We start from the raw sequence: 26,041 nt of genomic DNA on the forward strand, positions 1-26,041 counted from the left end.
TAACGCATCTACCTAACACCCGGCACTGACGATCGTCGAGTCAAGAATCTTATATATATTGTACGCACAGAGCCGCGAAACGATAAAATATATCGAGAAATGCACGCTGTGCTAAAGTGTAAAAGCAACTCAAATTATTATTTTCCGGTTGGTGTTTCGAGTTATCAAATATGTGATATGATAATAGTGGTGAGTGATAAAACTGTGAAATGTAAATGTTATCGCGTATAGCGATATTTTATTTATTTTCGTGTACAGCGGTTCTAAATTACTGAAATAATAAAAATCCGACTTAATAGACCGTAGCGAAAATAGCCATTAAAGAAGTGATTAACTACGGATGAAGAAATATTTTAATCCTTCTTTTAAAAGATCTTTAAACCTCATAGAATACTTCGACATGATCACTGATATAATCGTGATGAAAGAAGGATGTTAAAAAGAGGCCGACTTCTATCTAAAAAAAGTGTAAGTAAAAGGAATAATTTTTATGGATTTGGACCTCCCGGATATGATAAAATAATTAAAGAGTTCATAGCGTTTAGGAAACACTTCGACAATTGAGCACGAATATGGTGTTGTATTTATCCAAATTTTAATATTCATGTTTTAATTTTCGAAGTGTTTTTTAAACGCCACGAACTTTTTAATAACTTTGTCGTATCTAAAAGATCAAAATCTACAAAAAATACTTCTTTTTACTTACACCTCTTTAAACAAAAGTCGGCCCCTTTTTAGATCCTCGTTTATTATGCAATTCTATAAATAGAACTAAAACAAGGGAGATAGAAACGTGAAATTTACATATATATGTATACGTCGTAAATGCTTAATAGACACAAATACATGTGGATTAACTGACTCACTTAAATCGCGTACGTTTCTCGTTTATTTAATAAGCTCAAGTGTGCTTGTTTTGTGCTGTTTCGTGCCTTTATCTGCTCTCGTAGATTCGTAACTATTGCCACGCCTCATGCACAAGCATTCTAAAGAGAATCGTCGAGATAAGCTCTATAAATCTTGGAATATAAGCACTTCACGCTTCATGTATTTAAAATATTAGATATATTCTGAATTTCTCTCATCGTTATAAATATCTTCAAAATTTTTCCATCAACTTATAAATTCTTTAAACTGGAAATTAATTATCACCATTCAATGAATCTATTAGTATCTAAAACAACAATTTTATTGATGTAAAAACAATTCTGTCAATGAAAATATCAACGTCAATGGAAATTAGAATAAACGTTAAAAGGCAATTCAATGTTGGATCGATTCTACTAAAAATATGAAATTATACATTATTTTCTGTGGCTTAAAAGAACTATATGGCATTTACGATAAACGATTCGTGCGAATATATCACGAAGTTCTTACATGTTGAATTATCTGAATGATTGATGTCGATCAGAGCAATTCTAAGGACAGTCGAGAACACGGCTAGATATTCTGCCTGCTTCTCGTATGAACAAATTTAGCAGTTTAGTGTTTTCAAAACTGTGTCATAAACATTTGGAAGTATTTTGGACGCTCGCCAGAGTTTCGTCGAGACATAATGTCAGTGTCAGGGCGTTATAAGCAAGCAGGTAAGAAAGGGAGTTACTAATAATCATTACACGGCAGCGTAATATACTAACACATGATAGATAGGAGCTACGCTACACTATTCTTCCTTTTTAAAATGCTCGAAGAAGCCTGTTTTTATAGGTACACTGCGTGCCAGTAGGATGACGAATAAAAAAATTCTAATTTGTTATGTAGATAAGTGAGTGACAAGTATATCACCAACTTAGTTATACATGGAACTTAGTTATACATGGAACATGATCAATACAGAATAAAATTTTAATTCAAATCAATATGCAAAACAGGATCGTAACGTGCTCTGTAATGAAGATCAGTTTAACGCACTAATAACATAGTTGCAAAATAATGCTTTAAATATGTTAGTTTTCTTTTTTGTTCGATTCTTCAGTTTTCTTATTTACTGCTGCATGAATTGATAAATTTGCCCGGTACTGCGGTTCGCGATATGATAAAAACTTACTAGCGCGTACGTACATAGGCTGTTATGTCGGTGCGATGCTGCATTGTTCGCAGATTTCGCGTGCAACACGCAATGCACCGACACGCGGTCGCGCCGTTGCATATCGGCGAAGGACTTCGTTAGAGGACCGTAGAAAAACCGACGAAATGACCGGCCTCGTCAGCAAATGAGGATTTGCGGTCGAGAAAGCAGGAGGATGACGTGGCTACGAGCGTCAGTTAAGAATACTCGGGAGATATATACTTCAATGATAAACTTCACCGTGTAAATTAATGATGCGTTCTTTTTAATAAACTGCAACATGAATAATTAAAAAAACCACCGTCATAAAAATGTTGATATGGTGTGTAATGAAAAGAATTATTAAGGTGACAAGATTAAGTTGATAAATAGCTTGCAAAAAATTTGTTAAATAAGACAAAAATTTTACCAAGTCAATTTTTCGATGTCTCACAAAAATGACTGATCCTATTAGATTTTTCCGTACGATGGAGAGTACCTATACGTTTGCTATACGTCAGTGAGTAAAATACCTCTAAAAGGAGAAACACCAAAGAAAAATAAAGATTATTTTCAGAAGTGTGCGGCAGGTGTGACGGTTAAATGAAATAATACACGGATATCCGGGCAATCAACATTTTACCACGGGTTAAAAAAAGATGCGTATAAGGGAGAATTGTGTGTGTGTGTGTGTGTGTTGCTGTCCGAACATATGAAGGATGTATTTCCTCGAGACGCCCACATTTACTCGCGATAACCACCGCCACCGCTTCTTGACAATGTCCTTTATGGAGCGAAACGTCGCGCTCGACAAGGCGCATCCATCGTCACGTGGCACATTGCGTTTGGCTGTGTTAGGAAAGTCGGATGGAACGTCTTCATTTCCGGCAATGTCGTTACCAAGGCGAAGAAACAGGCTCTAAAAGCGAAGGCTATAAAAGGGCGGTCAGCCACCAATTTTCGAGCGAGCGCGCTACGATCTTGTTAACAACATGAACATCGAGGCAAAAGAGGAACTTTTTAATTGTGATAGATTACGCAACGCACTTCCATCTAATAATCATTTTATTTCGAAATAAACCAGCTCTCTATTTGCGTCCACTTCGATGGTAGAATAAAATGGAATTTCAAATTAAAAAAAAATATTTCAGCCTTTTTAACTTCAACATCGTGCAACCATTTGTCGTTTTTAGCGTCAATCTTCGTTAATTAAAAATGTTTGTTTATCGTTCAATTTAAACACGAATGAGATATGATATCGATAAATGCCGTGCCAATGAATCCACATTCATTAAAAATAAGAGTAAAAATGTAGTTATTCTACATGCGCGTGTGCCGCGATGCGCGACTCACGATTAGCGCGATAGCTGGCGCGAGGTCTTTTGTTCGACGGTAACAAATACCTGCAATCACGAGGTAGTATTATCGAGAAGCCAGGCACGGTACCATACGAATTGACACGAGATGAGTCACGTGATTCGAAAAAATTCTATTGCATTATCAGAGATATAAAATGATTGTAAATTGCATATTTTCAGAAAAATGCTAATGCTTTTTGTGTCAACGTAATATCGTCATGCTAAATGTTGCAATGTCATTTGCGAGAAAATTTATGAGGTATAAAACGGAGAAGAAGATTAATTTTTCCCGGCGTAATTTCCATTTTTAGCATTTACGACAAGTTTCATCAAATTCGTTTAAATTGTAAAAAATTATTAAGCATCGAACGAGTAAATCGAATCCTCGTAACAGTTCGAGTAAACATATATCCGTGTTGATCAAAATTTCATTTTGCTGTATTCCGCAAAATAATCAAAATGTCACTTGGAGTGAACCAGGAAAAACTGCGGTTATAATACAAAACTATCAGCATTTTTATTGCGATATGTAGACCTTTCCTTTGCAGAGATTATGTAAACCGTATTGGATAATTGCTGCCTCCAAGTTCTCCAACTATAATCGGAAAGTATTACAGTCGTCAGTCGATTGCTTCATGTCTTTTTGTGCATTCAGTGTATTGTAACAACCGCAGCTGAAGATGAACGGAAAAGACGTGCAGCTCGTCTATCGTTTTTTTAGTGCACGACGGTCGTCGTCACGTCGTGAGAATCCTATTGTCGAGCGGAACGAATACAAGAGATAGTATCTCGAGTAGCTCATCACTTTTGTCGGTCAAGAAAAAAGCTAGAAGAAAAAAAATCGAATAAACGAGCGAGTAATTATAATGCTATAATCGGAGTCTCGTGAGAAGAAATTGTCTTACATTTAAGGAAAAGAAAACGAAATAGCTAGACACAGTGAAATAAGTGGTACTTTCGAATGTAAGATTGAAAAAAATAAATATAACAATTTTTCATGTAAAATTTTCAATAATAATATCCACATATATGAAGATAAAGATATTATGATATTATAGTAATATCTTAATTTGTATATGCTTAATTTGTTTTGCATATAAACAGACTTTTGTACGAGATATTCATTGTTTGTAATTTATTATGATGATGTATCAATGATGATACGTTAATCGTTGCATATGTCTTTGTTCCTTTCATTTTATACCTTATATTGGATCAACTCTCAAAAACAGCTCGCGATCGAAAAATAAATTTCCCTTTGTTCTGTGCTGTGCTCGAGCGAAACGGAAAATGGAGAGAAGAATATTATGGGTTATCTCGTCAGAATAATGGTCGTTTAATCAAACTTTCCCCGTCAAATCCGCAATTAAACCTGCTATTGATACATGTCGGGGTCGTTCATAAGCGCGATAAACTCAAGACCCTTCTGGCGCTCGTCGCTCTTTCGTTTGAGTAACTCATTATTTTGATTGTGCTTGGTTGCAACAGCGACTCTTAATTAATGCTGCTCATCGATCGCTAGTTTCTCTCCATATCACGGTTATAACATGAAAAATGTTGTATCTCGTGTCGTACATATAAAGAGCATCAAGAAATAAACAAGAAAAAATTTGTTTCGTAACACGACTTTTTTTTAAATCTCTTGGAAAAAGTGTGCGCGCAGTAATACATTTTCCATAAAAAAATGTAGAATAAAAATGTGATAATTATACACGATCAAATCAATTCAAATTTATGGAATTTTATGAAGTAGTTTATAACGATAATTAATGTTAAACATGCATACGGACTTCGTACCGAAAAGATCAGTTATAATGTATTATTGGTTTATGCATACAGATAACTATATGATTAAAGCGATGTTGGCTGCAATACCGAAGGATAGCGGAATTAGTCACTTTTTGCTTTTTGCGGTGAAACAAAATCGCATATTGTGCATTTATAAATTAACGACCGATAGTAATGCATCATTAAACACAAATGACAAAAAAGCATTTTTACGTGTTTCCTGTGTGAGACATCGCCGCTGATTCGATTAGTCGATTGCTACGAATTATGAGTATATAAATACCGAGCCGATTACTGTTAATTTTCTCACAATTAATGCTCAAACAAGAGGTCATTGGATGGTCTTTTGATGAGTTTTCAATAAGTGGTGTCTGATCACTTGAATATAATAGGTTAATTCACACTTTGATACGTGTATCACGCTTGATTATATTCAATACAATAGTACACAGATAAAAATAAGTATTGATCTTTTTTTCTTGTGCAAAATTTTCCTCAAAAAAATTTGTAATCGTAAAATATTGTATGACAAACTGCCCATTAAAAAAAAATAAAATAAAACATTTTACACAAATAACTTTATATTGTATCAAATTTTCTCTATCTTTTTGAAATAATAAAAAATAAAATTAAATCAATAAAAGACGTTTTAATGAAATTATTCAGAAATTTAAAAGGCTCACACTTAAATTATTAAATTCATACACGGAGAGAATTTTTTCTTAGAATTTGTCATGAAAATATGACAGTCGTGAGACAACATTGTATTTCGGAGAATTTTAATATAAATATCTCTCATTCATTAATAAAACTACAATGAAGTATAAAATAAATTTGACCAATTTTACTGAAGTGCATGGTAAAAATCTTTAAAATATTGTATTGTATCACAACTACCATATTTTCAGGGTAAATTTTAAAAGAAAATTCTCTCCGCGTAGTAAGGTCATTTATAATTTTAAATAATTTAGTCTTGCATGAGATTATTTGATTCATTTTAATGTATTCTTCCTGCATGATAAGTTTGCATCGTTTTCCAAGAATCTATTAATCTTGATTAGACGTTATTCATTGTAGAAGGAAAATTGTTAAGATGAACAAAGAGCCGAGTCATGGTACGGCGAAGGAAAAGCAATCCAAGTGACCCGAAACACACGCATAATATCGCAAAGGGTAATGAACAGAGTCTCGTACTAATTATGCTTGCGAGGCGCAACCGTAGAATTATATACGGGTGGTTATATAAACCGTTAATTCTTATACACGTGCGCGTACTTCCGTCTATCTATTCTTTCATTTGCTTTTAACACATGCGTTATTCGCGGCACCGTGAAATCTGGGGGGGGGGGGGAAGAAAAGATTATCCCAGCTGTAAGACGGCATAAAGTCGTTACGGTAACTAATAACGCGGAACGTTTTCGGCCATGTTTATATAAATCCGATTTTCTATCTTAAACGCGAGGTAGGTGTAAATTAAAACATGCTTTCGCACTTTTATTTTCACAAACAAAGAGGAAAAGAGAATGATAGAAATGATAATTCGATCTACATAAACGATGTAATACGAAATGAAACATACAGAGTCTAATGGGAAGTTGCTGAAACTAACAGCTGTCATTTTTAAACGCATATTGGGAACAGGAAAATCAAATATTTTTTAATAAAAGACATTTTGGCAGTTTTACATTTTTGACATTTTTTTGTCAAAAGCGATATTAAATAAAATTTTTTTAATTTCCGAAATATATAGATATTAATAAGAATTTAGCTTATCGAAAATATAATTGAATTAACAATATTTGATATTTTTATAAACATTTAATTAAATAATACAAATATTTCCGTTTTTTATACGTAAACTGTTCAATATCTTCTATTAAAAAAAATTTTTTTCCTATTTCTTATACACTGAAAAAAAGATTGGCTGCTGCAGCAAATTAGATGGTAAAATATGGCATAGCATTTTTAATTGGTTGCAGATCAGTGTACGCGTTTAAAAATGACAGTTAATGAGATTCAGTAATTTCTCATGAAACATCCTATAAATTAAATTGTTTCTAGAAATATTTGTATTAAAGAAAGTCACAACGTAGATTTGGTAACATTAATGTGATCGTAACGTGAAATTAAGTATGCATCGCGAAATTCGCACGCAATCGTGAATCTCTTCGCGAACAATGTATAATTATCATTCAGATTATTCGCAATAAAGTAGCTGTTGCTTTGTGCTTTGTACCTCGCAGATAGAGTCTAGACAAATAAATCGTACATATATTTGTGTACAGTAGCGTGACGTAATGCTACAAAATCGCACATACTGGTATCGGAATTTGTTTATATTTCTTGTTAACTTAAGAGGAAGACGTAGCGACATCGTATTGCGAGGTCGACACGCGAGAAGCAATTTTACTACGCAACCTAACCTTGTTAAGGACACGTTTGCTTGGTACATTAGCGAGATTTGTTAGCTAATTCAATTTTTAACAGTCGAAACGTTCTTATTGATTCGTTGTGTACGAGTATTACGTTATAAAATTCAATAATACATTTAAAAATTTTGTTAAATAAAGGTTAATGGTTATCAATAATTTATAATAATTATGATAAAGTGTAATATTATATAACATAAAATATTATGTGGTTAATAAAAAAACGTGGTTAACTATAAATTTCCTCCAAGATTTGCTCGTTAATTCAATTTTTACAGTCGAAACGTTCTTTTTGGCTCGCTATATATAATATATTATAAAACTCAATATGTTAAAAATTTCAGTTGAATATAAAGATTAATTATCAATAATTTATAATAATTATGACAAATTGTAATATTTTATATGTGGTAAATATAAGAACGTGGTTAACATATAAATTCCTCCCAGGCCTAGTCGTCACGTGCATATAATTCACCTGGCTCGATCAGATGAGATCACTCGATTAACGAAATCACTCAAGCGTTATCACTATTATCACAGTATTCACAGCTTACTGTAATCACCGTGGAGAAGTAAAAAAAAAAAACTCGATATTTCTGTGTAAAGAACCGCGTATCGTCGAGCGTAACGCACGACACGTTATTTTCTTATAAGAGAGCACTTCGACGGTTACACTTTTCCAATATTTCTTCGTTAAGCTCGAACGCCACGAGCAGCGCGGATCACATTATCGTCTCTCCCTGATAAAGAGTTCGGGCATGATCGCCGATCTTCGCGAGAGTCTAAGGTCCGGCACGGAGCGCGGAGTGTCGAAAACCCGTAAGCACCGGGAAAGGAGAGGAAAAAAACTGTGTTCGGAGCAGAGTGTGGTGTGGTGTGGTACGGTGCACGCACTCGTGACATGCGGTGACGCACACGCAAGGCGTCAACTGAGATACGATGCGATGCGCGCGCTCCTCTCGTTCGGTTCCGGCTCGGTTCGATTCGAGTCGATTCGACTCGACTCGGCCCGGCTCGGCTCGGCCGTCTCGCCAATCGCCATGCGCGAGCGCCGCTCCGCTCGGTTTGGTTCGTTTGGTTTGGTGAGACGCGGCACGAAAAGTGGCTCGAACGAAGAGCGCGCGCGACGGACGGCAACCAGAGTAACCAGACTGCTACGCTTGATGACGTGAACGGCGAGCGACCGGCGAAAGCAAGTCGCAGCCGGCGTTTGTGACTCATGAGCCAACCAGCCGGTTCGCGTACGGCCGTCCGGAGCGCCTGCTATCGTAGGACGAGCTCGAGGTGCAAGTGCCGATAACAGTGCCGTCCGCTCCATCGACGACGCCCAACGATTTATCAGGCTATTTTGTCGTGAATTTAATCATTTAAAAGATTTAAAAGATTTTGTGTTATAAAATAATGAAGAAATTAAGAGATAGGTAATATTAAGAATTTGGAGTAATACGAGTATTTTTGTGAAAAGTTGTATTCCTTCTTACTTTAATAAGAAATTTTGCAGTATTAATATATATTTTTAAGTATTTCTATATTTAAAAAATTGTAATTTCAATCATGTAATAAATCAAAATAATCTTGACGTTTTCTAATTATAAGGACAAAAGAAATTTTCGAACTCTACACGGAAAGAATTTTGTTTTAAAATTTACCCCGAAATTATGGTAGTTGTGGTACAATACAATATTTTAAAGATTTTTACTATGTACTTCAGTAAAATTGATCAAACTTATTTTATACTTTATTGCAGTTTTATTAATGAATGAGAGAGATTTACATTAAAATTCTTGAAAATACATTGTTGTCCCACGACTATGTATCATATTTTCAAGGTAAACTTTAAGAAAAAATTCTTTCCGTGCATTATTTTATATCTTGCGACGTGTATCAATCATGTTTTGTGATATATACTTATTGCTATTTTGTTTGATATTCTTAAGAGACTTGATACGGAATACAAATAAATATGTTAAAATAATGTAAACCTATGCATCTGTTATACTCTCAACATAATTTCAAATTTACTAGATTTCAAACAATAAATCTTATCTATCTATTTTAATTCATTTCAATCAAACATCTGATACCTCCTTATACATTTTGGATTTGATAACGCAAATTTTGTAACTAGAGAATAACCCATTTCAACAAAACTATGTATCTACAATACATTGCAGCACTATTTGTAGAGTCACACGTGTGGAAAGAAATAAAAGAGGAAGAAAAAAAAATAATCGTAAAGTATTAACCAAAACCACTTTTTTGCAATCACACTTTCTCTCGCTTGTGATTTTTTCAGTGCAAAACCTGATCACTTTACGTCCCATTACGATTCTCCTAATCAATTCACAGTTTAATTATTGCGTCTGGGCAACGCACGCAAATACGAAAAAAAAATTTGTACGCGATACGTTTCATCGTTTCGCGGAGGAACTGAGCCAACGAGATAAAGAGGAGCGCGTGAATCACGCTTTCGCGATCGAAATCGCTCACCGCGGGCCCGTCCGATCCACAATCGGCAACGCTCATTCGCCGACTTCGGGTCCGGTGTCTGGCGGAAGACTGCTTGCAGTGCTCGCCAAGAACTGGAAACTCTTCGGGCCCCGCTTAACCAAGGAGTTGCGCCGCGCGCGCGATCGCGACCTTCGTGCTCTCTGCCGGGATCGATCGATCGGAACGGAAGTCGATCGCGGAACGAATTACCGATCCACGCGATTCGGGCGAGATAAAAGGATAATTGCGACACGATGCTCGTTTCACGTTACTTCGAGCGGCTTTATCGTCGCGCTCCGTTATTATCGGTATAATCTTAATAGCCCTCGATCCTAAAATTGTAAGTGATAGTTTTCAAATATTTGCGCGAAGCATAGTTCATGAAGGAAATTACGGTATAATTCTTAAAATTAATTTGAGAATTTTTTGACACGTAATATAAACTGAGATTAGCCCGAGAAAGCAAATATCAGTTCGTGAAGCAAAAGAGTATTCTTTAATTATAAAAAGATGTATTAATAAAATCCAATTAGACTTAATAGGTTCTTTCATTTATTATTTGAAACCCAATCTGTCGTTTCGAATTATGTGAATTCTTAGTAAGTTTAGACGGTTCCGTTAATCCGGTCAAAGTTTGACGGCGCGAGATATAAATGATCGAACGCGAAAGGAATTAATTTTAGGCACAGAATTCGTTGAAGCTCGAGGAAGTGTGACTAATCGTTGGAATCGACAGATTTCTTTTATTTCTCCCGTTATACGTTCAGAAAAGTCTAAAAAAAGAAGTACCATCAACGTTTAGCTTTTCGACTTTTTAACTCTGTGATCAATAATTCGAGCAGCGCAAAAACTAGATCTAATTTTAAACATGATAATTGTAGAAAATGACTAGAAAAATATAAAAAGATCTCACGAAAAGAGAAGCTATTCATTTCTTCTGATTCTCTCTGAAAACTGACTTTTTTTTATCAAAGAAATAACATGAAACTGATTTAAGAATATTTTCAGTAATCTCTTCTTTCCACAATCGCCAATATATTTTATAATTATAATTTATATTAAAACGACCGCGTTGAGCAGAATGTTTATTTTACAACTTGTTGAAAGTTTTCTTCAAACTGATTGGATTATACTTTTAAATGTAGAGGAACAGTCCTATGATGTCAGTGAAGAAAACTTCCAATAGCTGCGAAAAAAAACATTCTGCGTGGCCTGATTTAAAAAAGCGAAAAACACTTTTCAAACTGACGATAAAAAAACAAAATCAAATTTATTAATTGTAATATCGAATATGATATAAAGATGCATGCCAAAGCAAGAAGCAGGTAATAATGTCCGATAAAAAGTTGCAAACATAAAAATTCAATTAGTAAGAATAGATTCTGACATATATTTGACGCAAATTCTCGTCACATTTGTTGCGAATATCGAGGAACTAAATTTCGGCTGAACGAATCAGCAGCGCATTTTTTCCTTCGGGTAGCAGTTTCGCGAATAAATATACGTTGTATATTATACGATAAGATAATTGTCGACAGTCTGGAAACTTGATTCGCTGAACTGTTGAAAAGATAGAGAGCGGCGGAAGCATACGGTTACAAGGATTATCGGTTATCCCTGCTTTTTATTGCTCTTTCCGCCGTGGTGGACCACCCGTGGTATGCGCGTTGATTAACTCCCGGAGTGCATTCCTCTCAGCTCGAGAAAGATTCAAAACGTACAGAACTAACGTTTTCAAGATTTTTTATAATATAAAAAGGAATTTCCTATAACATGAATAATATAAAATGAAATAAGACCTTGGAGATCTACATTTTGTTTATACTATTTGCGTTTTATCTGTCATTATTGTTTCTATATAGACGTCATCTAAAAGCGTAGATAAATAAATAGATGTTTTTTCTAAAATTGAATGAGTATACAATCAAGTATATTCATATATTTACACGCCATTCAAAATTTTTAATTCATTATTTTAAATATTGCGCTCATTTGAGAATTGATCGCGCGATTCATCGTTGACAAATAGGAAATTTGAAGCGGGTTCTACTTCTGCAAGCGTTTTTATCGGGGTCACCGTGACTAAGGTCGGAATAATTGGAGCACGAAGCCCGTATTTTTTCAACCGTTGATATCGCATTTTAAAGGCGTGACAGAAACACCAGTATAATTTTCTCTTGAATAATTATATCCTTCAAAGAGGAATTTTAGAGACATGGTCGTTATGTTCACAAGCAAAATGTACACGTGAGTCTACGATAAAAAATAAAAGCATGAAAGTGTAAATAAGATAAGAAAGAGATAAGATACAAATGGGAGTTTAGATACAGGTATACTTTACGTACATACTATAACTCAATATGTTCTTCGAACGCAAATTTATTTTTACTTCTAAGTTAAATTCGATCCCTTCAATAATGATTCGCTCGGTGAATTGCAGGCGAAGCGTTAACGTCGACGGACCTCTCTCATTTCTGCAATCTCCGAGATTAGTCTGTAGAACGAGGGGGATCTAGTAACCACATATATACTACAAGTGACCAAGCAACCACGTCGCGTAGTGCAGTGCGCAGGTATAGATATATAAATTTGATTCTAAACTTACACAAGTTTATTTTAAAAGCGTCGTAAGTTTGTGCAGTCAATGAAAATAAATGTATTAAATTAATAAATGTTTATATAAGTTTATAGCATTTCGCTCACTACACTGTTAAATCTATAGTGTCAAATTTAACTTAACGTGAGTCGCCTCTGCTCAGTCATATCGTTATTTTATACTAAAAAACAATTTTATATTTGACATATACAGTGTCAATTTGATATTATATAGTGTCAAATTGACACGATATAGAATCAAATTTAAATATCGTTTTGGTAAAAAATAATGATATATTTAGTAGGAGCAGTAGCGATTCACGTTAGGTTAAATTTGACACTATAGATTTAACGGTGTAACGTCAAATCTTTTATTAAATATTTCAACAATTTGATAATTATTGTACAATGTGACATTATAAGTACCTTGGGAATTTCATGGAAACAAAGTATAAGAGATCGTAAATTATTAAATCGAAATGAAAATATCTATAGTTTCATTAGTATAGTTTTTTGTTATAAGATCTATGTTAACAAATTAAACTTTCAATAAAATAGATTTTTTATTAGAGCAGGCTGCAGAGTTATATGATGATATTATTCAGAATCAGCCAGCAGTTAAATCGTGGGAATAATTATTGCACGATACGGATCGCAATACAAAGGATCGCGTGAGATCCTTCGGTCAGTGCTGCCTCCTTTCTGACTTCCGTTCACGCTCAGCATACGGCAAACGAGTTTTACATCCCAGTGCGTCCAAAGGGTTTCACGCGGCGCGATTATCTCCATCTGAAAGGCCGGGTTTCGATTCTACATTGCTGAGTGAATCACGCGAGAAAAAGAGAAAGAAAGACGGGTCTTTCTTTGAATAAGGATATTAATGATACGTCGATATCAAAGATTTTTAAGTAATAAAAATAATAGAAAATTGTATAAAAAATTGTATATGTATAGAAATTCAAAAACAAAAGAAAATTGGGAACTAAATAAGAAAAAAATATAAAAATTTTAATTATACAATTTAAAACTTTGTCAAAATTTAAACTTATAAATAAAGTTTTTTTTGTAATAATAAAACAGTTAAGCATTTTGTGATATAATAATTCTAAGTTTTAATTTCGGTAAACAAGATTGATCTTCGATAAAAAAAATTTTATTGACAGTCTCTTAAAAAAATTTCGTCGACGCTCGTGCTTTTCAAGAATGAGAACAAAATGCTGATAGACATTGTCGCTTATTACAGCAATATTGTCTGTCTATAGATGGCAGCACTATCTTAAGAGTATCAAATGACTATCAAAAACCTGTAATATGAATCAAAAGTATATATAAATAATTATACGCGGTACACGTGTTTATCTCATTAAATAATGTGATATTATTTATTTGGCCTATATTTTTATTTGCAAGCTTTAAATGATGAATTATATAAGCAATTATAAATCTAATTTTAATTTGTATAACGATTTTGATATTCAATGTAAAGCGACATGTTTTACATTATTGAAGATAAAAGTATTAACGATATAGCAACATATCAGCAAATTTTCAAACGTAAAATGTCATTTGCAAACAATAGACTTTTATTTTTTCGAGAGTATTAGACAACGGATGAAATACAAAAGAAACGGCGTGGAGTAAATTAAAAGTTTCCCGCAAGGCACTTTCCTATTATTACTTTCTTTCTTTATTTCACGCGATGGAATACTCACGTAGATGTTCCCGATAAGCAACTTATTGTAAATTCCTCGCGAAAGTTATCTATATCACTAAAGCTTAATCGAATTACATAAGCAACTGTCGATGCATCTGCTTTTTCTTGCAGAATCAAATAGGATAGAAAGTGCAAAGGGATGTAATTGAATTTATATCTTCATTATTATATCTCATTAGTAAGCATCGTGTAGACCTGGAGCTTCGAAAGCGCATTAGCCGGCAACTTCGAGACTCTCGTGTCCAACTTTCGCTTTAACAAAACCAACTTTTCCAGAAAGAAAAAAAAAAGCAAATTAAAAAATGCATCGCGTAATTTTCAATATAAAAGATAAAAGTATATATAAAACTGCATTTTAAAAAATCATATACATTTACCTCTTGTGTTCTTGTTATAAATACATGTACAATTTAAAATATAGAAATAGAAATCTATATCAGAAAGATATAAAGTAAAATATATCTAAATGCGTCACTCGAACTGTTTCGGATAACGAAGAATTGGTGATATCAATTCGGTGAATCATACCAAACATAACGGTACTTCACAAATGCAGATTAATACGGACGTTTCCGTGGAAACAGTTGATAATTATGGACTTTTACATCTAAACACAACTCATAAGACAATGGCGAAAGTTATATCAGCTGTACATGTGATTAAATCTGGTAGATCCTTAGTAAAACGTAGAAAGGTTGAAGAAGATACTTATAGAACTTATGAATATTACATATGTAGGGACGACGACCGCATTACATCATGACCTCTTTCGTCACGTGATCGGGCACGATTGACCCTGTGAGTATGCGGCGAATCGAGAAATTGATGAGTTTGCGCAATGAAATTTTCGGTACTCATTTACTTCGCTTAGCACACGTGATTTATAAAATAAAATCCGTATGAGATAAACAAGGATAAAAATAATAAATAAAATTCAGATAATATTTGGTATTACTAATTACTAGTTTGTTGCAAGGTAAACGGGGAGTATAGTTAAAATATTTTCACCTTTCAATTCTCGATTTCAAGAAAATTGTCTAATGAGGACATACCTATTATCGGGGCCAGTTTGTTACTGAAAGACTGAAAATAACTTATCGATCGATATCGAGATGGGGAATGTCTTTACGACGTGAAAGAAGAGATCTCCCAAAGGGGCTCTTCGGATTATCGACTCTTATAGTCGCGTTTGTTAGAGACCGACTTCTTGAAGCGAGAAAATTTCACATGAAGGCGCGGTTTCGCGACCCACGCGCAGAGGATGCAGCTTTCCCACACGTTAGACACGATTAGCGTTGGCATTGTTAATAACAGACGGCAGAGAAGTTTCGAGAGCGCTAAAAGGATCTCTCGAACGCATTGCGTGCTACATAAAACGAACTCGTTTTTTCGAACGAGTCTGAAGAGGAGTCACGCACAACGCATTTGCATGTACGTGGCGGCGCACTGCTGCACCGCATACGCTATGACTTACATACACACGTAGATACAAGAGTTAGAATTGCGCTAGATTAATTGAAGAGTTGGGTTCACGCAATAAGAGCGTGAAACTCGAAACTTTCATTATTCAAACAGATCTATAACGGCTACAACTTATAAATGTTACATTAAACTAGATATTCGTAACTGAACATAATTTTTGACCTACATTTTATTAAACCAGTTTTCAAGCCTTTAAATAATTAAAATTTTTCTAAAAGACAGTTTAATAATTCGTGCTGATGTTGAATCCAATCTACATTTATAATCTCAATCGAGAAATTCATTTCCAAACTTAACCCTTAATAATTTTTTCATTATTTTTTAAAATTATATACTTTTGTCTGTTTTATTATATTTTTCTCAAATGTACAAATAATAGGACAGAAAATTAATATAAAAAATGTGTCCTTAACATTGATACGAGAAATGTTCTGCAATATTAAATTTTTCTTTATTTCTGGATTCGAATAATGCAATCTTCATGCCAGGCTACCACATTTTATCAATTTTCTTCCAGAACAAATGCATTTCTATTTGCATAAGTATCTTCTCTGCAAAGTATGTATTTATTCAATTTATTTCCATTTCAGAGATTGTCCGTACGTATCAGAATAAAGATAATAAAAGATATAAGATTACACAAATTATAAGAATGATCGTAGCATTATATTTGTATCACATATAATATTGTGAGATGAGAAATTAAAAAGCTATTCTAATTCGTCAATCTCCGCATCGTAATCTCGAAATATAAATTTAAATTTGTATCTAAAGTGTTTTTGCAATAACGGTTTCGTAAGATTATCAACTTGGAAAATCAATTTTCTCTACTTCTCGTTATTATTCCAGTAGCAAGTTGACGTTACTTGTCGTCATTTTTACGTCAAAACGACACAAATAATATCAGCTTACTATCTGCTCTTGATACTGAAACTTCTTTGCGTCACGTATTTCAGTTGTAGAAGACACTAAGTTTGTCGTTCGAAATGCTACAGTACGTCACAATTACCAATCTCGAAATAATTGGTTATATAACGAAACAGTTTATAATAACGGCAAATAACACTAAAGAGACAAAGTTAAAAATTCTTACTTGGAGAAACACACGATTATTATTAGACGACACAATTATTCTCGTTGCAGCCGCGGCCTCAAACTCAATGGCAATTCGGCATTGCTAATTGTCATCGCATCACCAACCAAACAATTATCCATCGATGCAAACAGCTGCAACGTAAACGGCGTAATTAATGTCGAGTTTGAACATGTAGCTAACAAGCGCGATGTAAATTGGTTCCGGTTATCAGCAAAATCAAGAAAGATATTGTCTTTCTGAATAATTATTTAATATACGTAAAGTGAAAAATAAGGTTTGCATTGATATAGTAAAGTTGCGTACCACTTAACCTATTTCTTATTATATTTTCCATTTGGCATTGTTTTATATGCAAATGAACATTAGAAATTGTAGCTTGAGGTTTTGGACGCTTATTATTACATGTTTAACTTTCCACCAATAACAAATTAATTTGTTATAAATCTTTTTGTAACGTGCTGCAAAAGGTACGATTTAGGCAACCGGTCGCCTAAATCGTACTTATAGGTATTTTTTATCGTATTTCCTTTGAAAGTATTGAATTTATGAACGAAAACAGTTAAAAATATAAGATTAATAAAAGAAATCATTAACTAATACCTAATAATTAATTAATACCTAATTTTAATAATTTATTGAAGTAAATAAAATATTTTATAATTATTAAATAACAATAATAAAAAAACAAATGACACAAATTTGCTTATATTTATTTTTGCACTTGATATTTATATTGATATCAATTATTAGTTTTATTGTCAGTTATCAGCCTTATCTTTTGATGGTACGATTTAGGAAACTTGATAAAATTTTATAAAAATATCGATTTAATCTTTACAATGGTTGCAAATATGTATATAGGTACAGTGAACGTAAAATACTCTACAATGAATCTTCTTTTATAAAAATACAAAAATTTATAATAAAATTGGATGATCGCGTTGTTATCAGCTACATAAGTTGATTAAAAATTAATATCACACGTACCTGATTTTTTAAAACGCCCTAACATCCATAAAACAAGATGTAGGCTATTATATTTTTGTCTATGTTACTCATTTCTCATATAGTTTATATTATTGTTACTAAATATTGCCTATATTAACTAATAATATAAAATATTGATGAGGTACGATTTAGGCGACCAGTACGCATTCGGCAACTCTCCCCTATATTGTGACGAAGATACTGACAAAATATATGAATGCAAATATATGAATGTGTTATTGAATAAGAAATACGATGCTATTTTTGTTTTGTGTGCGTAGTCTTTTTTAAGAACGCCCCGGTTTCAAAATCTTTCCAAGCTTTCCCAATGCCTCTGCTTAAACAAAATGGCGAATGATACGCTGATTTAGAAGTTGAAAAATTGAATTGTATTTTCCACAAGTTCCATACAAACTCGCAGCGCAAATACTAATAAAATAACGATATTTTCATTAATTCGCTTAATTATACTGTTGATAATTTAATCGAATGTTACAATATCATTCCGAGACGAAAGTTATTTATTCAATAATGTGCTCATCAGTAGCGATTGTTTGAATGGACTTAAAAAACCTAAAAAGGAAACACCTTGCTGAACACTTGTGTATGCATTCATGTACTTTTGTCGCATGTCGGGATTAATTATGCAGACACATCGCAGCGCACAATCGGCGTCGGCGAATAAAAAATTTCCATTCAGACATCGCTTCAGCAGCTGCTTAACGATGCATCGCGCAATGCGTTTGCTACGCAAATATCGAGATGCTTTTATCTGCGTTTATGGCTTTACATGACGACACGTGGCAAACGTGGATGGTGAACTAATAATAGTTTACGGCTTTACAAAATCGGAGCTTTCAATATCGAAAAGCCTCTCGCGTTCGTTAGTCGAAAAACGCCAGTGGTTTTACGTTATGCATTATCTTTCAATTGCATGATGAATTGTGACAGCAAGTACAATAAATTTTAAGACATAACAAGATAACTATTCACATAATATAAAAATAATAATACACGTCAATAAAACTTTTCAATAGTGAAAAAAGAAAAGTAGAGAATTAATCTCAGTGATTGAATTTATATCATCTGCATTAATTTTATTAATTTTATTTAATGGTATTTTAATAATAATCGATAACAATATTACTGACATCTCAAGACATGTAAGAAATCGACTCGTAGGAAATAAATTCGGCAATGTTATGATTATCGTAATCAGTCGACCGTTGAGGGATTCTGCAAGAATCTATTCTGCACCGATGCTTCCGCGTTCATTCGTGTCGACATGATAAATCTTACCATCGCGCGAATGGGTCTGCATCGAAAACCCGTGCGAAATCCATTCGGGTCAAGTTTTGGAAGCGAAGAGATTCGCGCGCGCGTTAACGCATGTAGTACAATGACGGATTTATCGATCATAAATACGATTCAACCGTTTCACATGCTACGAGAAGGTCACATGCGCATACCAATTTAAACTTATTTTCGACAGCGTAAGAGTTTGCTGTGCCGAATACATATACATTATACGTGTTGCAAATTATCTCGCCTCGACTGCACATTTCGTTATGACTGATCAATGATTTTTCATTGAGCATTCTTCATTCGCATGAGAATAAATGAAACTTTCTCTATTCCGACCCGGTAATTTTCTTCGATTTATTCGACTTATCGCGATTTCCTCTTCCTTTGCAATAATTTTACATAATTCTTGATCGTAATAGTAGTACTAGACAAATACATTTTTAATAAAAGAATTCTACTAATTATCATTTTTTATATTTTACGTGGTATAAGAAAATGTGATTAAATATACTCCGCTATAATAGTGTAGCTTAATATTATGTAATTTAATATTCTCAAACTATTAGTAATGTTGCAGAAATGATAGATATTTCGTAGAATAAAAACAGATTTATCTTAAAATGTCAAAACATAAAAAAATGCTAAAATTACAAGCCATAAGATGACAAATTTTTCTTTCAAGCATATGTTTACAGAAATACATGAATAATGAAATAGTATTCTTATTATATTTAATAAACATGGATGTATTCGAGAAAAGCGATCCATAACTTTAATAAATGGAAGTGCTAATCTTTCGCATGAGATGGTTAAAGAGAATTTAATAAGAAAAAATGTATTGTCATAATTGATATACAAGTGCGCTATAAATTATGTGTTAAATTAAAATGTTGCAAAGCCTCCATTAAACAAGCGTTTTCTTATCGGTTAGCACACGTGCATGTACGATAGATAGAATGCATTTCTCTCATGTCACGTGTCTCAAGATAATAAACGCTTATTCAGCAATATCTTCGACGAAAGTAACTAATGCAAAATCCTAAGGTTTTCGGTATCAACTGCAATTTTGTTTCTTTTTTAGTCTTTATTATTCTCTCTAGAAGAATGTCGAAGTAACTGTTTTCGATTTTATAATTGGTTTTTCTTACTTATATTTTGGCAATTACAAAATAATTTAAATAATAATTAAATTATTAGCTTTAAATGTCAATATTTAAAATATCAAAATACCAAATTGTATAAACCATGAAAACAATTTTGTATCAATCCAATTTGTTACAAGTAATCGTAATATATCGCTGAATACTTAACATATCGAGCATTCCACTAATAAAACCCAATATATTCCATATTTATCAATGCAATGCTTTGATAATTCAGTTTTATTAAAATCACAATCTTTTTGCGACCCAAGCAATCAAACCATTCTGCTATCTGTCTGTAACGTCTTTTGGTTTAAAACTCTAGTATTTACACTCGTGATATTTATGGAACATTTTCCACGTGATGGACATAACAACCAAGATAATGAACTGTCATCAAACTGTCGCGACTACAGGAATTTGTGAATCACCGACAGCGATATTTTATTTAGAAAAAAAAAAAAAAAAATTATAATGAATGGATATAAAGAATAAAAAAAAAATCGCATTGATCAAATACCATGGAAGTTTCGTAAAATCATCATTTTTTTTTCTACATCTTTATATAAACTCACTACATTTTGTTCTGTGGTATTATTAATGTCTTTTGTGAGATGAAACTATTCTTGGCGTTCGCGAGTTATTTTTGTGGATATTTTTTGTAATACTATGATAAGAGGAAAATAAATTGTCAGAGTGTCAACAAGAAATATTTGAGCAATATGGAAAATCATTAAGATGACTTAAGCTTGGTTGTTCCACCTTTTGGTAAATTTTATCTTTTGAGTAAGTAGCAAGATTAATCAATCATATGCGCGGGTTGCCAGATTTAGCTAAAAGGTAAAACTTACCAAAGGTGGAACAGCCGGTCTTAAGTCAAAAGTGTAAGATATATATTAGATTTATTTTGGAAAAATCGCTAATACATCGTTGTTAATATACGAATGTATCATTGCAAATATTTGTAAACAATTTTTCAGATGTTAATAAAGACTCGAAGATAACGCATGCTTGATTAATAATCTTATTTTATATTAAAATATTTATTAAACTTACAAAGCCTGCTTATGTGTTATCGAAATACGTCCGAAATCTCACACAAAATGAAAATAAAAAATAAAAGCGTTCAATCAAATAAAAAACAAATTAATATATAACTAGTTAACCTGGTCGAAATGTCGTTTGTTGATTGAATTGTACATTGTTTAAAATTTAGCAATAAATATCTAATCAGACTCGTAGCCCCTTATTAATTAAAATTAAAAAATCATCCTAATTAAACTGTGATTAAACAAGCAGCAAAATCACATGAACTTATGGATGGATGATTAACTTTATCACCGCGTTTATGAAATAATTAAATAAAGAAAGACGGCGAAAATCTTATCTTCCGTTATATGTTTAATGTTTTCCATACATTATCACTATACATGTGTGTGCGTGAAAAATTTATAAATCACTATCAACATTTACTGTATTTAAGAAACCAACTTTTAACAATTACGCAAACGAATTATCATTTTCAGTGCGTCATTTATGGAGATAATTAAGATACATCTTCAAATTGCACTAGGATTCATAAATTTGGCATATATTTTTGGCATAATCCAATATTAATCAATATTGTATACACATACTTGTAAATTAAAAAATTAAAATTTGGTTCCGTTAACGTCATTGTAATTTTACGAGAATCCATTTATAAATTGTATTGTTTCATAAACTAACGGATTAAATATTTTGTTTATCATCAGAAATGCGGATAAACATTACGTAATCAATTGGTCTTAGAAACATTATTATTATCAATATTGTAAAATTAGCGTTTCTCGAAACTTGGAATCCGCTCTGATGCAATAAGAAATGTCGTGATATGAAATTTCGATCGATTAATCATTCTACTCACATATCACGCGTACAAGTATCATATCATACGTAAACATTAACGGACGTGGTATTTTCCATCATACGAGGAAAGTTCATGATAAAACAATTACGATTAAATTACTTCATAAAAATAATAAGAATTACAAACAATGTAAACATATATATATGCATACACACTTTGTAAATTAAAAACGTTTCTTTCGCATCAAATTTTTTTATAATATATAAATAAAAAAATAAATAATATAAATATAAATAAAATACATATTCTATAAATACTTATCCAATTATTTATCTTAATAAGAAACATCTCCGTATTCGATAATTTGAATGTTCGCAATAATATCCCATCATTTATTCACACCTGTTATGTAATCCGATATTTACGGCGTCCTCTTTATCGGCAATATTTAAAATGTTTATAACTTCGTAAAAATAACTCTGATAAAAAATATTGCGAATGCAGAGATTGCGCAGGAAAATAAGAGTTGAGTTTGTTTCTGCGAATTTTAGGATCAAATATTTTACATACTCATGTTTCCTACTTTATGTATTTGGAAATTGAAATTTGTAATCATTAACGATATTATTAAAAATATTTTTTTTTTAAATTTCCATTGAATTTTCATCTTTAAAAATATACGAAAGATTATGAATTAATTAATAATTTTATAAAAATGAATATTCATAACATACATCGTATTGTTATGCTTGCTCATTAAAGTCTAATCTTTCAAACAAATATAAAGAGATTTAAAATATGTCACATTTAAATTACAATATGTTATCCGCAAAAAGAATAGACCTTTTCTTAACTATGTGATCCATATGGATGCAATGAGAAAGTATAAAAGTTCGTTACATGATGTGTAAAGTCAATACGTACACCCACGATCGATACACGCGAGTTATTTTTACGACGACTGCCTCATTTATTAGATCGATAACCTTCAATGACTGACATTATTATTAGAGGCCTTAGGGAATACGATCTAAAAATAATTCGCGGCGTTCAAATTTGTACTCCGCATTTTTGCAGAACAAAGACGGCGAATGATCATCTGAAATCAAGTTTCAACGTAATCTCGAAATAAATAACTATATTAATATTAAATAAGTGGAAGAAATATTTTATTTCGTCTTTTGCCATTACTGCCTGGATGGAAATATTCTTCTACTACATATTATATCAATTTAAAGCAATTACCTTTATTGCCACTATCACTATTACATTTTTATTTAACAACTGAATGTTTTAAATAATTGGCAATGTATTTGCATACATGGCATGCACTGGGGGAGTTTGAATTGTTTGATAAGTGTGGCCTTGATGAAACTCCCATCCAATGTTCATATACGAATCCAGCCGTACCGACGTACGATCTCTCAACTATCACGGAAGTGAATCGTTTGAAATATACTCTCTGACTCGTCGTCGACAACGGTCAATTTTACACGATGCTGCAACGTATGAGCATTCGTGTTCACGCGACAAATTTACCGCAGCAAAATGCAAATTCTCCGTAACATGTAGCGATAATTGCAGAGAATTGATTGTTTCGTAATTACATATAATCTGATCAACTAGTATTGCATTAATGCATTAACTACTTCCGCTCGCAACACATGGAATGCAAGTTTGTCAAATGACATCGGGGGAACTATTCATCACTGATAACATTTTTTTGATTCATACTCTCTAAAACTTTTAGAGAGAATCTTTTTTTTACTCTAAAGTCTTAGTCTTAAAGATTGAAAATTAAGCTACTCTTTTTCCAGAGTGACTCAGTTTTCATTCTTTAGAGTAAGATTCCAGTTCAAAAAATTTAGAAAGTATATAAAGTATCCAATATGTTGAGTATCCAATATGTGAATACATAATATTGTATTATAGAATTATGATATAATCATCAAGATGTATCCGAATAATTATCATGTTTTTGATAATTTAAATGTTTGTAGTTGTTTCGCATTATGTTTTAAAACAGTGAACATCCTGTACAATAAGCTACAATCATTTTTTATTTATCACTTTATGAATAAATCGTTACGCAAATTTAATGACTGAAGCTGAAAAGTATGAAAATCCTTACTAAAAAGACGAGTTGCAACTTCGCGAAAATCTTTCGAACTCTTCGCACAGGTCGTTCTCTTATTCATAAACCCAAATGTCTGCAGAACAAGTATATAGAAAGAACCGATCGATTTTGGTGGTGCTTGTTTTTCTACTCAAACGTCGATAAATTATCGTGAGTAACATATGAGAGCGAAAATAACGAACAGTTAAAAATATCGAAAGCGCCTGAAGCGCGCTTTTTCACTTTTGTTTGCAAATACATCGAGCTCTTTACGCGAATAGTATATACCTCGTACAAATTGATACAATTTAAAATACAATGAATATTTTACTTTTGTTAGCGAAAACATTTCATGGATAATTCTAATAGGTGACATCGACGTCCTAATAAATATCATTCGTTCATGATTTAACGGGAAACAACGGACATCCGTTTTGCTGCGATGAAACTTTATTTCTATATCTTTTCAGAAGCAGACGATGCGTTAAATGTGCAACATGCGAATCCTGTCTCCATCAATATTATTCGAAATGAAAGGAAAACACAAGTTGGCTGCCCGATAGTCATCCGTATAGAACATCCCGTATTTTCTATTCTCTCTCTTCTGAAAATAGCGAGGTCTCGACGCGTCACGTACAGGAAGCCAAGCACAGGATCTCGGCATTAGTTTAACTTGCGCGGAATTAGTATGGAGTGTTTAAATGCGTAAACAACACAATGGAGATAAAGAAGAAAACTCCTTTCTGAAGCAAAATCAAAGTAAAAAATAATGAAAATATAAAAATAAAACTTTTTGCAGAAACAAGACTGACAAGAAAATTAATTTTAAGTTGAAAGTGTGCAACGTAAGCGGAAAAACAACACTGAAACTAATAGAAACTATTTTTTATCAAAGTAGAAATATGTTATTTTTCTTCTTTTATTGAAACAGTAAAAATTCTAAATATACAAGTTACAATGTCTTATCTTATTATCTTTCGACTATTTAAACACAATAATTAAGAAATATCTTTGTAATACTTTTAGATTTATTATAAAAAAAGAAAGGGAGGGAGAGAGATAGAAAGAGAGAAAAAAATTAAATTAATTTTTTACTGCAAGACAGTAATATACATTATATCTTGCAGATCATTAAACGGACAAAGTGCAATAAGTTCCTTATGTTTCCACCAGGCTGCAGCACATACAACCGAAACGTTAATGCCGTCAGATGCTTTCGTATTCATAAGACTTTAAAGAGACCATTTTCGACTCTTTTAGTTCTTTCATAATACAGTAGTGTTTCATAATACAGTACTTGAATTATATTTAATATATTCATGTAAACATTAAACGATACATTTTTTATATAGAGAAATTTTATTGCTAAGTGTGCACGTGCCGAAGCAACTAATGTCCTCATATATCTAATCAGAATTATCAATACACAATAATTAAATATTTATGGATAACATAGAAATAAATATTTTAACTTCTGAAGAAAAAATTGATTCCAAATTAGTCAAAGAATCTGGAAAATATAGAATTTCATTTATCTGCACTCTATTTACACGAACAAGTTTATGCTCAAATTCGAATTTCCGAATTCATAGTTGAACTCCTATTATCAGAACTACAACGCCTTAGTTTAAATAATA

The 26,041-nt window shown here is 32.6% G+C and overlaps 1 protein-coding gene across 1 annotated transcript in view; it reads left to right on the top strand.

Moving 5' to 3' along the window:
• The first annotated feature begins 176 nt into the window (after positions 1-176).
• LOC108722989 (lysosome-associated membrane glycoprotein 2) overlaps positions 177-26,041 on the top strand; it is a 91,883-nt gene continuing 66,018 nt past the window's right edge. Inside the window, exon 1 of the mRNA XM_018448405.1 lies at positions 177-189. The gene's annotated coding sequence lies outside the window, so the exon portion shown is untranslated. The remainder of the gene's footprint in view (positions 190-26,041) is intronic.

This window comes from Mycetomoellerius zeteki, unplaced genomic scaffold (assembly GCF_001594055.1).
Source record: "Mycetomoellerius zeteki isolate Tzet28-1 unplaced genomic scaffold, Tzet1.0 scaffold221, whole genome shotgun sequence".
Taxonomy (NCBI): Eukaryota; Metazoa; Arthropoda; class Insecta; order Hymenoptera; family Formicidae; genus Mycetomoellerius; species Mycetomoellerius zeteki.